General features: G+C 41.8%; 1 long non-coding RNA gene across 2 annotated transcripts; it reads left to right on the forward strand.

Moving 5' to 3' along the window:
• Nucleotides 1-1,662: 1,662 nt before the first annotated feature.
• LOC138959928 (uncharacterized) lies at nt 1,663-12,524 on the forward strand. 2 transcript variants are annotated; one of them, XR_011453833.1, is made up of 4 exons: nt 1,663-1,841; nt 3,170-3,308; nt 3,670-3,787; nt 7,125-12,524. It is a non-coding gene; the product is annotated as an uncharacterized lncRNA (long non-coding RNA). The 2 variants fall into 2 exon arrangements; XR_011453832.1 differs by lacking the exon at nt 1,663-1,841 and having other exon boundaries at nt 2,880-3,308.
• Nucleotides 12,525-13,855: the final 1,331 nt, after the last annotated feature.

Below are 13,855 nucleotides of genomic sequence, written 5' to 3' on the forward strand. Positions count from 1 at the left end.
CCACTCGTGCAAAAAAAACCCACACGAGTGTACGTGGGAGTTTCAGCCCACGAACGCAGAACTAGAAGAAGAAGACGTTGACGTTCGCTGTCTGGAAAATGTAGACGATTTTGGCGACCTGCGAGATCTGCATCTCTGCAGACTCTCTCTCTCTCTCTCTCTCTCTCTCTCTCTCTCTCTCTCTCTCTCTCTCTCTCTCTCTCTTTCTCTCTCTCTCTCTCTCTCTCTCTTTTTCTTCCCCTCCTTCAATCTTTCTCTGACACCCCACCCCCTCTACCCACCCCCGCTCTATTTCTCTGTTTACGACGCCAGTGGGTCATAAATGGACAAAACAAACTGATCACCTTGGCATCAACCTATCACGCGCCGCGACGCCTTTATGTCCATTTTACAGGCCTCAGCCAGACTGAGGGCTTTGCGAGAATGTGTGTTGGGAGTTGTGGGGAGTTCACTTGTCTCCCCGTGTGTAGACGAGGGAAGGGGGGGGGGGGGGGGGGGGGGGATGGAGGAGTTGGGGGATATGGGTTGTTGAATGAGGGAGAGAGAGAGATGGATGGTTTTATTGCATAACCAGCGAGTTGGCTTTGACAATGCTCCTGATAAATTTCGCATGCTATACTAATATATATGTTTCTTAGAGAAACTTAGACAGGGAGAGATTGATGATTAGTGTAGTATTCTTCCTTTCTTCTTTGCTGGATGGATGAATGCCGGATGGATTGTTTAATCATATAGGCCATTGCCCCTTATGAGAGAGAGAGAGAGAGAGAGAGAGAGAGAGAGAGAGAGAGAGAGAGAGAGAGAGAGAGAGAGAGGGGGGGGAGAGAGGGAGAACTTCAGATAACATTCAATGAGCCTTCGCCCGGAGAGAGAGAGAGAGAGAGAGAGAGAGAGAGAGAGAGAGAGAGAGAGAGAGAGAGAGATGGAGAGCGAGACAGAGAGCGAGACAGAGAAAGAGAGAGAGAGAGAGAGACAGACAGAGAGACAGAGAGAGAGATACAGAGAGACAGAAAGACCACCTTATTGAGCTTTAGTATGGAGCATTTAACTGAGTATACGGGCCAAGGCTATCACGTTCACAGCTCAACTTATATAGCCTGGGAAACATTAGAAATTAGAGCGGTGTATCTGATTGGCTTATCTTTTTTACATGTGCGTTACGTTCTTTGATTGGCTTATCTTTTGCTAGGGCACCATGTTGTAAAACAACTCGGTTCGAAAAGTAAAAAGCATATTTAAAACTTGTCAACAAATATTAAAATCAAAAAATAACACAGAACGTTTTATTATCACTTTCTTAGATGATCTGGATACATTGCTTTGTTTGAATCTCTACTTGCAATAAGGAAGTTTCGTTCCGCTTGCCATGGAGATTTGACCTTGACCTTTCAGCGTCCCTGCCGGAAGAATCAACTCATAGCTTCGCCATTTCTAATGGTCAATAAACACTGCGCCTGTGGCGTGTGTTCGAGCGACTCTAGGTATGCACATCGACCAGACATGCAAGGAGTAAAGTTTCTTTATTTCCCCCAGCCCAGAAAAGAGCTAGAAAAGTGTAAAAGCCTAAAAAGGTGGGTGAAACTGCTGACGACCAAAGACTCGTACATTTGCACGGTGACGAAGCATTTTGTCGGAGCACAGGCGGAGGCCAGGGACAGGGGCCAACAGCAGCTCACTGGGCCCGATCCGATCCCTGCAACCGCTTTATCTCTAGAAAGGGAACTTTTTATTAAGCATTAAAAACGGCAGGCTCCAAAGAAAAGATCACTGCCGGCCCATCAACAACTTATGAAGAAGGCAAGAACAGATCTGCCTGAACGCCCACTATTTACAAATTACAGGTAAGAGAACGCCGCTGTTGTGTGTGTGTGTGTGTGTGACTGTGTGTGTGACTGTGTGTGTTTGTTCACGAGTCAGTGTGTTTATGTCGAGATCTGTGTCTGTATAACTATAACTGTATTTAAAAAAATTGCTCTTACTTTGATTACAAACTGCATGATTTGGATAAAAGTTGAAAAACAAAATGATCGGTTTGATCTAATGCTGATCTTTTGCAGGCTTTAGGGTTTTTTTCAGCGGCATAATTCAGTGCTTCGTCTCATATCGAAAACAAAAGCAGACGACAGTCAGTTGGAGTTGTCTCCCGTACTCCTGTGGCATGCACTAATCTAACAATAATCCACTATTTTTAGATCAGTGCGCTGTTATATACCCAAACGGTTCGGGAATTCCCGACAAAAGAAAAGATCCGCACGCGGCACTGGCAACTTCAGTGTCAGCTGAACATGAGAGCGTTCGGGTTTTTTTAGAAGATTTTGTATCTTGAAATGAAAATTAACGAATATCGCGCTGTCCGAAGGACTGGAGTACATATCGGACAATGACCACGCTCAGGCTAAAACGATAGCACTTTCTTTTCTTTATTTGGTGTTTAACGTCGTTTTCAACCACGAAGGTTATATCGCGATGAGGGAAAGGGGGGAGATGGGATAGGGGAAAGGGGGGAGATGGGATAGAGCCACTTGTTAAGTGTTTCTTGTTCACAAAAGCACTAATCTAAAAATTGCTCCAGGGGCTTGCAACGTAGTACAATATATGACCTTACTGGGAGAATGCAAGTTTCCAGTACAAAGGACTAAACAGTTCTTACATACTGCTTGACTAAAATCTTTACAAACATTGACTATATTCTATACAAGAACCACTTAACAAGGGTAAAAGGAGAAACAGAATCCGTTAGTCGCCTCTTACGACATGCAGGGTGTAGAGAAATAAGGATGTGGAAAAGAAGACTTTTGGTAAGTGAAATAAAGATGATGGATCCAGTCAGGTAGAAATAAGACAACAAGAAAAGAATTGGAAAACTGCAGGGAGGAAGGAAATATAGGTGAAAGGACTGGTAAGGCAGAAATAAGACAAAAGAAAAGAAGTAAAGGGGTGGGGTAGCTCTGTGGAAACACTCCCGCCGCGTGAAGGCGACCCCATGGGAGCAAACGATAGGACATCTGACCGACATGCCGCAATGTGAATTGGACATTTGGGGATTTTCATCGTTACATGTCCGATGTCCGACGCCTAACAACATCCCTGAATACATATAGTTATACTGATAACAAAGTGACAGTAAGCGGTATTTTCTTAGTTTTGCTATTCCCAATGATTGTTTCAGAGAGATCACCCAAGAAAGAAAACTCAAGTGAGAGATACTGGGCCACAGACTCAAACCTTGCTGCGGTATGCTTTGACGAAAGAGCGAGACCTCCAGAAGCAGACTATGGTTACTATGGGAACCCAGACAAGCGTGACAGGTGAGTTTTTCTTTAACAAAAAAAAGTTCAGTTAATTTCAAGAAATTCACATGGAATGTTTTATTCAGTATGAAGTTCTACATACACGCCTTACTTAGTGGGCAGACTGAGCAGCGAAAGGCAGCTAGGAGTTCAGTATGCAATTTGAATACAGTAAGGATGAACCAGACAGTGGATGCTCATTTTAAGTATATCGTACCAGAAACATACTATTACTATGCTGTGACAGCTTTCCCAAGTAAAACTGAAATTAAAATGTTTTGATGAGTGAGAGTCTGCATAGCAGACACTCAAGATTTAATATTACAATATTGTACTTATGCTCAAATATGGTCAATCTAAGTTGGTGTTTTTATTGCAGTTTTGAAGAAAGGGGTGGTGTTTGCTGAATTGTCAGACGATGACTTGAATGGTGGCGTTAAACAGCTGCGGAGGAACCTGTTCAAGAAGAGCGTATTTGAAAGTGACAAAAAGTGCATGTGAGAAAAGACTTACATAATTATCTTCTTATTTATATTTTGTGGGTGTGAAAGATCTGTAAAAAGATTTATAGCTGTACATTAAAAAACAGACGCCCATTTCTAACTGAAATGTAGCTACTAAGCAAGTGACTGACCACACTCTTCTTCAACTTTATCAATTTTTCAAACATTATAATATCCTTATTTACTCTTTTACACATCAATTTCTATTTGTCATTTTGCTTTTAATCAGGTTTGACTCTGGCTTCCTGGAAAGTGCGATAACTCTCATTGCAGTTCATTCGTTCATTTTTTTGATAGAGCATGTAAACTTGTCCTTCATTTATGACAGCCTATTTGGTGAGTAACGTATGTTATATGATATCCTTGCATAATAGAATACAAGTCAAGTGTGAGACGTGCGGCTCACCGCCACTTGTAGAACCCCGTGACTCAGATTATTTTCAAGTTTCATGATGTACATTTTGGGACTAGCAGTAGCTTCTTCTTCTTCTAGTTTCCACCCGCCTTCATCTTTTTGAAGATTCTGGTGTACTTGGAGTTAGCTGCAGCAATACATGGGGGGGAGGGGGGCTGAGTAGGGTTTTGGGAGTGGGAAGAGGGGGGGGGGGTGGATCAAAGGGGTGTTGTTTGGGTCGGCCCTTCGGCCAGTTGCCGATTTTTTTTTTACTTTGGCCGAAACTTTCATGTCCTTATCGGCCAAATGTCCGAAGAGTATTCGTCTAAATCGGCCAAAGTTTGTCCAGTTTTTTGTATTGGTCAGGCTTTGATTGCTAAAACTGCTGCCGATGTACATAGTCAACTGACTGGCCTTTATTTCCTTCGCGAATACCAAAAACGAAACATCAATGTTTTGAACGGAAACCATTGCAAAAAAATATAGATGCCAGAGTGTATACTTGCGTTCGCCGGTTCGCGATAGTTTATCAGTCAATCAGTGCTTTCGATTTGGATTTGAACATCATGTCGCAACCAAAAAAGAAATAAACTAAATTGGCCAAGGTTTGCTACCCTTCGCCAAGGTAAGTGATTCCGGACAAAATGACAGGAACACCGCGAATGTGGACAGTGTCAGTGTGAGTGGTAGTAGTGTAGCAGACGACATAGCAGACGATAGTCACTGCGAATCAAAATCTGCTGAGCCAGAAAATGAAAAGCGTCCTCCAAATCGTGGTTTTCAAGCAAAATGGCTCACCCTACACGGTCTTTTAATCAATCAATCAATGAGTCTTATATCGCGCATATTCCGTGGGTACAGTTCTAGGCGCTCTGCAGTGATGCCGTGTGAAATGAAATGTTATACGGCCAGTAGATTGCAGCCATTTCGGCGCATATTTACCTTTCACGGCCTATTATTCCAAGTCACACGGGTATAGGTAGACAATTATTAACTGTGCCTAAGCAATTTTGCCAGGAAAGACCCTTTTGTCAATCGTGGGATCTTTAACGTGCACACCCAATGTAGTGTACACGGGGGGAGGTTCGGACACCGAAGAGAGTCTGCACACAAAGTTGACTCTGTGAAATAAATTTCCGCCGAACCTGGGATCGAACTCACGCTGACAGCGGCCAACTGAATACAAATCCAGCGCGCTACTAACTGAGCTATATCCCCGCCCATGTCATGTTTCCCAAGGTTTGTCAAGATTTGCACAAGATTGGAAGAGATTTACTTTCAAGAAATTAAAGTTAAAGGTTTGAAAAAGTTTCAGGTGTCTGATGTAATCAAATCAGCAACATATAATGCAACATATAATCCAGGGGGTGTTACAGGGGTCCCCCCCCCCCCCCCGGCTGTCTGAATTTCTTTTTCTGTCTGTAAACCCGGGGGAGGAGTTAATTGTTTAGTTGTCACAGTATGCGACACGTCTTCCTTCTATACTATATGATGTCGAGAGCGGATATCAGTGAAGATAAATTGCCATTATTTAATACCAACGTTAAAAGAAATAATGAGTGGCTGCTGACACCAGTTGATCATGATTAAAATCAAGGATAAGCCACAAATTGTCTATAAAGTATAAAATAGAGCTCTAACATTCTTCAGCTTCAGGGGAGAATTGCCCCCCAGACCCCCTAACGGGACCCTGGACCCCAGGTTGTACCACCCCCCCCCCCCCCTCTGGCTTAACTGCTCCGCCCCTGTGAGTGTGTGTGTGTGTGAAGTGTATATTTGGTGGCACAGTGGTACATATTCTCAATGCGCCCTTTGACGCACTGAAGGGAATTGTGATAGGACATTTTCAGATTTAATGCGCCATTGGCGCAGGGCGCACTAGTAAATGAAACCCTGGAGCGCTGTGTGTCATTTTGGGGTTGAGGGGGTGAGGCCTGAGAAGAAAAAAAGAGGAGTTGATGGCGCGTTCTCAGAGGAACACTGACTGTCTTGATCTGTGTAAAATGTCATATTTTGGTCAAAAATACAAATAATGCTATTGCACTGAACGACCCTTGTGCAAGTTCTCAAAAGCGTAGTTGCCCCTTGCACATCCGGTCGACAGGTACATGTGGATTTTGGAATGTCAAGGACGACAGAAAGTAGAGCCAGCTATGATGTATTTCGTGCACCCTTATTTATCCACTATTTTATGTGTTATAAGAGTGCAATGGTTACATCATAGATGTAACAAGAGAACGATGGAAATTACAAGAAATATACCTTGAGTACAATTACAGAGACAAAGAAGGGAGGTCATGGGATATACAGCTATACACCATTCCCCCAACATTTTTATTAACTATGATATGCATACTTTCAAAAGAAGAGAGCAAATACATATTTAGCAAACACTGCATGAAATATATGTGCGAGAACTGTGAAGCGCCTCGTGGATAAATTCAGGAACACTGGTAGTCTCGCAGATAACAATAAAGGACATAACCCTGAATTTATCCACGAGGCGCTTCACAGTTCTCGCACATGGACAGTGTGTGCCAGGGAACTCTCTCCGAAAAGCGCGCTGGGCGAGAACCACAGAATTGGTAGCAATGTAAAGTTCAACGATTTTGGTCCTTTCCTGTCCTGGAATGTGATCCATTCAGGCTTTAAAAGAATTCTAAGATGCTTGTCTCAAATTCTATCTGAAACAGAAAAGAAAATATCACTTTACAGGAAAAATATTAACAAATTAAATGTGGACACTTTTTATGGCCCACCCTGTATATATGGGACCAAATCACCTGTAATTGCTAGTATTCAGTGGTTGGGGTGTGTCTTTGTTCGCCTCACTGTTAATATTCAGGGGCCGCAATTTATTGGTCCGCACCACAGAAAAATCCTGTTATTTCTTAAAAACATCTATATGTGATTGTAATCAGTGGTTACTTTTTACAGGTATATGCTTGGTCACAAGTTCCAGCCACCGCTACCTCGCATATGGTTCCCAGTGCCAGATTCCTAAGGAAACATTGAAGACTACCTGACAAGTCTACATTTGGCACTGTCCTCAAGTCACCTGTCAGTGCAGATGCTGCAGCCTATAGACGTATGAACCACAATGATGATTCGACTTGACTTCTTCCATTGGATCTGTGCAGCAGTCAGAGACTCAGACTCAAAACAGATCATCACATCAAATATCTGCTGTTTGAAAGTGCATTTACTTCTGCTCTCTATACAGACAACATGGCACTACTGTTCGTTGCGGCCTTCACACTGTGGCTTAAAACCATCAGCTGCAACTGCCTGCCTAATAACTTTCTTGTGAAGACTTTTTGCTGAAAGATATTTTCAGAAAGGGTGAGACTGAGAGTGATGGTTGAACATTGGCAGTTCAAATGTAATCTATCACCCATGTGACAAGGTGCTTGTTTGAGTGAATCAGTGATTGCCTTGCGTGCAATGGATTGTTAAAATTGTACATGAGTTAGTTTCTATACAATGGAACCTGCAACACAGACACCCTGAATATCAAGTTCCGCCTTCTATGGCTTCTGAGAAGAATGACATGTGCACCCACACCGTTTGGCATGCGATAGCAAAACTGACTGTTTTGGATACAAATTTCATTGTTCTGCTAATGACATATAAGATAATGTTCAGTTTTATCTGTTCTGATGTTTTTGTCGATTAACGCAGGAATCTTGCTTTTGTCAATTTGATTTTTGGGGGTGTCGGTGAGGTAGGTTTCACTGTATGGACACACTTTAGATTCAGCGATGCCTTAATTTGTTGATCGATGCATAAAATGCCATAGAGCGGTTCATATTTGCCCGTAAATTACCCTCAAAGCTAAACATGTCGGCGATCGATCGCCGGAAATGGCTGTTCAATGGGTTTCGGAAGTAGAAATGCGCTTTATTTCACAAAATCAGCTCGTATATGACATCGGTTTGAGATTCTAATGGACGATGGAATCATTGAAGATGCAAAGAAGTGCTATTTCGGGGGTAGAATATATCGACCGATCCTGTAGACGAGAGGCGGTCAAATGTGAGAGATGAGCGTACGCGGGGCCGCCGACCGCGAATGGGACAGCAGAAGCACGTGGGAACGAAATGTCAGAAAAGCGTTGAGTTGTGCAATAAAACGGTTCGGTGCATTATTTCAATGGAAATGTTGATCAACCTAGAAACACACGTACCCTATAGCTGTTGCCCTAAGATAACGGCACACACACACACACATTGTGGCACACACATACACACACACACACACACACACACAGTATGCACATACACACAACACACTTAGTCGTTAGAGAGGTGCTCTCGGAGCTATCCTGAATTGGACTAAGTCAACTTCGCGTAGCTAACTTTGCGAAGCTTCCGGAACAAGAATTCGTCCCTTAAAGGCACACTCAGCTTCCCGTAAACCATCACAGACACTGTCAGGCACACAGTACAAACACCCTTTCGTTTAAACACTCACCGCTGGAGAACATCCTTGGTACCCTCCGGAAAGAGCGAGCAATTTTCAAAGAATTTATTTTTGCATGGCCAGCCGGATTGTTTGATCAGACAATCGGACGGTTCGTTTTGGCGCTAGAACTAACTTTTAAAATCTAAATAATAAATTGACAGCTTGTTACACAAACATTCTTAAATCATAAAAGAATTCTTTTTTCATCAAGACAAGATCAGTACAACTAGAAGTTTTAAAAGTTTAAAAAAAAAAAAGGTAGCCCGGAAGCGTGTCTTGCAAAACGTGTTTCTCGTAGCAGACGAATGTTCTGCATGTCGCCAGTTTCTTTGAACGGTCAACCGCCACAACTCAGTTCGGGTGACTCGCAGCCGTTTGTTGTGTTTTAGATTCAGGGGTACACAATAACGTGCTATAGCAGATACAGCGAGTCGCATTGAAATCCCAAACTGACTACTAAATTGTAAAAAAAGGAAAGTGGATCACACGGGTTCACGATGGCTCAGGGGTTAGATAAACCACGAAAACAGGTGTGTGGTTTACGCGAGCTAAATAGCCATTCAAACGAACTGTGTCATTTAATGCTATTCAGTAAATGCTATTGCAAGTGTGTTCGATAAGGTTAGAACTGTTTTTTTCTTGAAGATTTAAATCGTTCTGTAAACCATTACTGGGGCTTTAATTGAACAAATTTCAGCATAGCTTCGCGTGAAGTCCAAGGGAATGCACTCTGCTCTTTCGTCGCAGAGCTACGGCGTAGCTTCACATGTCAAAACTTGGGAAGCGGAGTAGGGTACAAAGTACTTCGCCGTAGCTGTGGGTTTTTGGTATAAAGACTTCGACTTCTTGCTCAATTAAGGACGGACTTTAAAAGAAAATAATGACAGACATGACCTGATATTTACAGGCAGTAAATTTCCAAAGTTATGCACCATATTAGAAACACTTGTTTTAAGCAAATCAATGCAGGGCCTTGGCAAAACAAGGTTATTTCTAGTGTTTGGATAATATGACGGAGATGATTTGAAGAGTTGTACAAGATAGGTTGGGGCTTCGTGATAGATGACTTGTACATAAATTAACATTTATTAAAATCTGCTTCTTTAAGCTTAACATCCCTATACTTTCCATCTTTTTGTTGGTAGGAAGAGATGAACTGGGCAGAATTAACTTATCAGCTCTTCGCTGGAGCGACTTCTTCAAGTGAACCTCACTACACCCGTCCCAGGCAATAGAAGCATAATCAATGTGGGGGTTTATGTGGGCCTTGTAAAAGAGTTTGTGTGTCAAAATTAATAATGCATTGCAACTTTGATAAGAGAAATTTGATAACACATAATTAGCAATTTTCTTGCAAATTTCATTGCTGTGAGTATGCCATCTCAGATTATTATCAACAATTAGTCCCAATAAACAGTGCTCAGCTACTTGCTCAATGGGGTGCTCATTTAGGGACAAACTCGGAGTTATTTCTAAAAGTTGATGTTTCTGGCGAGTGCAGATTATCATGGATTTTTATCTATCATTGAGAGAGAGAGAGAGAGTTCTAATGATTGATTTGATTAAAACAAAAAATTCTATAACAAAAGACTATGTTACTGATCAAAACAAATTACGAATTTGCGGTCGGCAGCCCCGCGTATGATGGACCCAACCGTTTTATTGCACAACTCAAAGCTTTTCAGACATTTCGTTCCCACGTGCTTCTTCTGTCCCATTCGCGGTCGGCAGCCCCGCGTACGCTCATCTCTCACATTTGACCGCAGGGTCGTTCGATATATTCTACCCCCGAAATAGCACTTCTTTGCATCTTCAGTGATTCCATCGTCCATTAGAATCCCAAACCGATGTCATATACGAGCTGATTTTGTGAAATAAAGCACATTTCTACTTCCGAAACCCATCGAACAGCCATTTCCGGCGCTCGATCGCCGACATGTTCAGCTTTGAGGGTAATTTACGGGCAAATATGAACCGCTCTATGGCATTTTATGCATCGATCAACAAATTAAGGCATCGCTGAATCTGTAGCTTACCTTAAATCCCGACGTAAATCAAACAAATCCAAGAAAACTGAACCCCCCGCGGGTTAGGGGGAAGAATTTACCCGATGCTCCCCAGCATGTCGTAAGAGGCGACAAACGGATTCTGTTTCTCTTTTTACCCTCAAGTGTTTCTTGTATAGAATATAGTCAATTTTTTAAGCAGTATGTAAGAAATGTTAAGTCCTTTGTACTGGAAACTTGCATTCTCCCAGTAAGGTAATACATTGTACTACGTTGCAAGCCCCTGGAGCAAATTTTTTATTAGTGCTTTTGTGAACAAGAAACAATTGACAAGTGGCTCTATCCCATCTCCCCCCCCCCTTTCCCCGTCGCGATATGGCGACTAACGGATTCTTTTTTTCCTTTTACCCTTGTTAAGTGTTTCTTGTATAGAATATAGTCAATGTTTGTAAAGATTTTAGTCAAGCAGTATGTAAGAAATGTTAAGTCCTTTGTACTGGAAACTTGCATTCTCCCAGTAAGGTCATAAGGGGCCCGGTAGCTCAGTTGGTAGAGCACTGGACTTGTGATCGGAAGGTCGCAGGTTCGAATTCGGGCCGGGACGGACATGGGTCAACTTTATGTGCAGACCCAGAGACGGAAGCCATGTCCCACCCCCGTGTCATCACAATGGCACGTAAAAGACCTTGGTCATTCTGCCATAAGTGCAGGTGGCTGTATACACCTAAACACGCAGACACCTGGGTAGCGCGACTCCGTTGCTGCTAGCTTTCCACTGGGAGGAAGCGACCCGAATTTCCCAGCGATGGGACAATAAAGTAATGAAAATGAAAATGAAATGAAATATATTGTACTATGTTGCAAGCCCCTGGAGCAATTTTTTGATTAGTGCTTTTGTGAACAAGAAACAATTAACAAGTGGCTCTATCCCATCTCCCCCCTTTCCCCGTCGCGATATAACCTTGCACGGTTGAAAACGACGTTAAACACCAAATACCCCCCGCGGGCTAGGGGGGAGTCCCATATTGGTTGGGACGAGAAAGAATTTACTGGATGCTCCCCAGCATGTCATAAGAGGCGACTAACGGATTCTGTTTCTCCTTTTACCCTTGTCAAGTGTTTCTTGTATAGAATATAGTCAATTTTTGTAAAGATTTTAGTCCAGCAGTAAGTAAGAAATGTTAAGTCCTTTGTACTGGAAACTTGCATTCTCCCAGTAAGGTAATATATTGTACTACGTTGCAAGCCCCTGGAGCAAATTTTTGATTAGTGCTTTTGTGAACAAGAAACAATTGACAAGTGGCTCTATCCCATCTTCCCCCTTTCCCCGTCGCGATATAACCCTTCATGGTTGAAAACGACGTTAAACACCAAATAAAGAAAGAAAGAAACACCAAATAAAGAAAGAAATAGGTCATAATTAGAGAGGATACTATCTAGCGGTTGTAAGCTTGTTTGATGTCTTGCTTTAGTGTTCACGAGGAGTAACCATACACTGTGAACGAGGTGGGGGTTGGGGAATCAAAAATCAGCAAGACAATCTGATGTTTGACGCAGGTAGAAGAAAGGTAGGTAGAAGAAAGAAGGCTTTACTTGAGTGTTGTTGGATATGCTATTGTGAATGTACAGCTTATAATTATGATGTAATTTGTCATGTTTGTCAATAATGTACCCATTCCCTTCCCTTGTATTGCACCCCCCTTTCTTTTTCAGATTTTACAGAGCAAGGACTGGTTTGAGTTTGACTGATACATATAATTCAGGATGTAGGGTTTTTGTTGCAATGTATTTTCTGCATGGCAGTACATCTTGGCTATGTATGACAATAATTTACATGCACAACGGTAAAATAAAAGAAAGAAAACAACATGAATGTATTACGACTGTAAACCTCATTGGCTGAATGTGGTGATGTAGAAAACTGTTCAATGTTGTTCTGTCACTGTCTGGATTTTGTTTTTCACTGACAATAAGGACTTTTCAAAAGTTCTTCTGCCATAAAGGAATTTAAGAAAGTGAACCAGCTAAATTTCAACATTTCAGTACCAACACACACATTGTCTCGTAGTCAGTTACCAAAGGTAGCATTCACCAATCCATCAAGAGAAATACATGTGCAACACAACAGATTGCAGTGTCCCACAATTAAAATAGTAAACTAACTAAACACAATCTTAGATTGTAGGTCACAGAAATAGTATAGTACAAACTGCTGACTGTACAGCGCAACCCCCATTTAAGACCAATAAATATCTGATAAAATCAGGTCTTAAAAAAGAGGGTTTCCTACAATGGAGGTAAAGTGACAGGTTATTGACAGAAAGCTGAAAAGAAAGGGTCTTAAAATGGGTTAAGTCTTTAAAAGGAAAAATTGGGGGTTGGGGTCTTATAAGGGTTCCACCGTATAATAATTAGCTTTGTTATAAAGAAATTTGCTGAATGCTGCCAATTTATGACAACACAACAATCAAACTCAATTTCTTTCTACAATTTTCGATTTTTAACCTCTAACACCCAATAAAAACACAACCTGAGGGGCCGTATCAAACGGTAAGTTAACCCCTTACAAGCAATAACACCAATAAGGGGCCGTTTCAAAAGCTTCCTTGAATGAGAGACAACACAGTAACGACATGAGTGATCAGTTTCCTCTCTTGTTAGAATTCTTTAAAGTTCTACAGTTGCATTGCACATCGGTGTGGTCGAACCCCAGTGCCGGCTTTTCTCTTCAATGTGGTTTACAATTACAGGAAGAATATTTAACTACTGGAAACAATGAGTGACCGTTTCACTTGAACTTGTTGAAGGGTGTGGCAAATGTAACTGTCTATGTTAGAAGTAATGGATAATTGCTTCTGAACTCCGTTTTAAAGTTAGATAGTCCAACAAATAGATCCATTTTCATTGTGCCTCAAATAGTCTACTCTAACATGCCTTGGTAATACCCAATCTGCTTAGAGCTGTTTTCGCGAAAGAAGATTGCCTAGCGTGTAGTGACTTCTTAAATTTTTATACTTTTTAGGAATTTAGAATGATCTTTTTGTTTTATGTATTGAAGTTTAAGAAAGCACAGTCTTTTGCACACGTTTTATATAGCATGTCCCCAGGCCCTGTCAATGTCGCTTCAGTAAGAAAGCAAAGTCACCAATCGGCGGTCGACAAAAAAATGTCTGACATTTTGAATACTTGACTAGCAGT

This window comes from Littorina saxatilis, linkage group LG2 (genome assembly GCF_037325665.1).
Source record: "Littorina saxatilis isolate snail1 linkage group LG2, US_GU_Lsax_2.0, whole genome shotgun sequence".
Lineage (NCBI taxonomy): Eukaryota > Metazoa > Mollusca > Gastropoda > Littorinimorpha > Littorinidae > Littorina > Littorina saxatilis.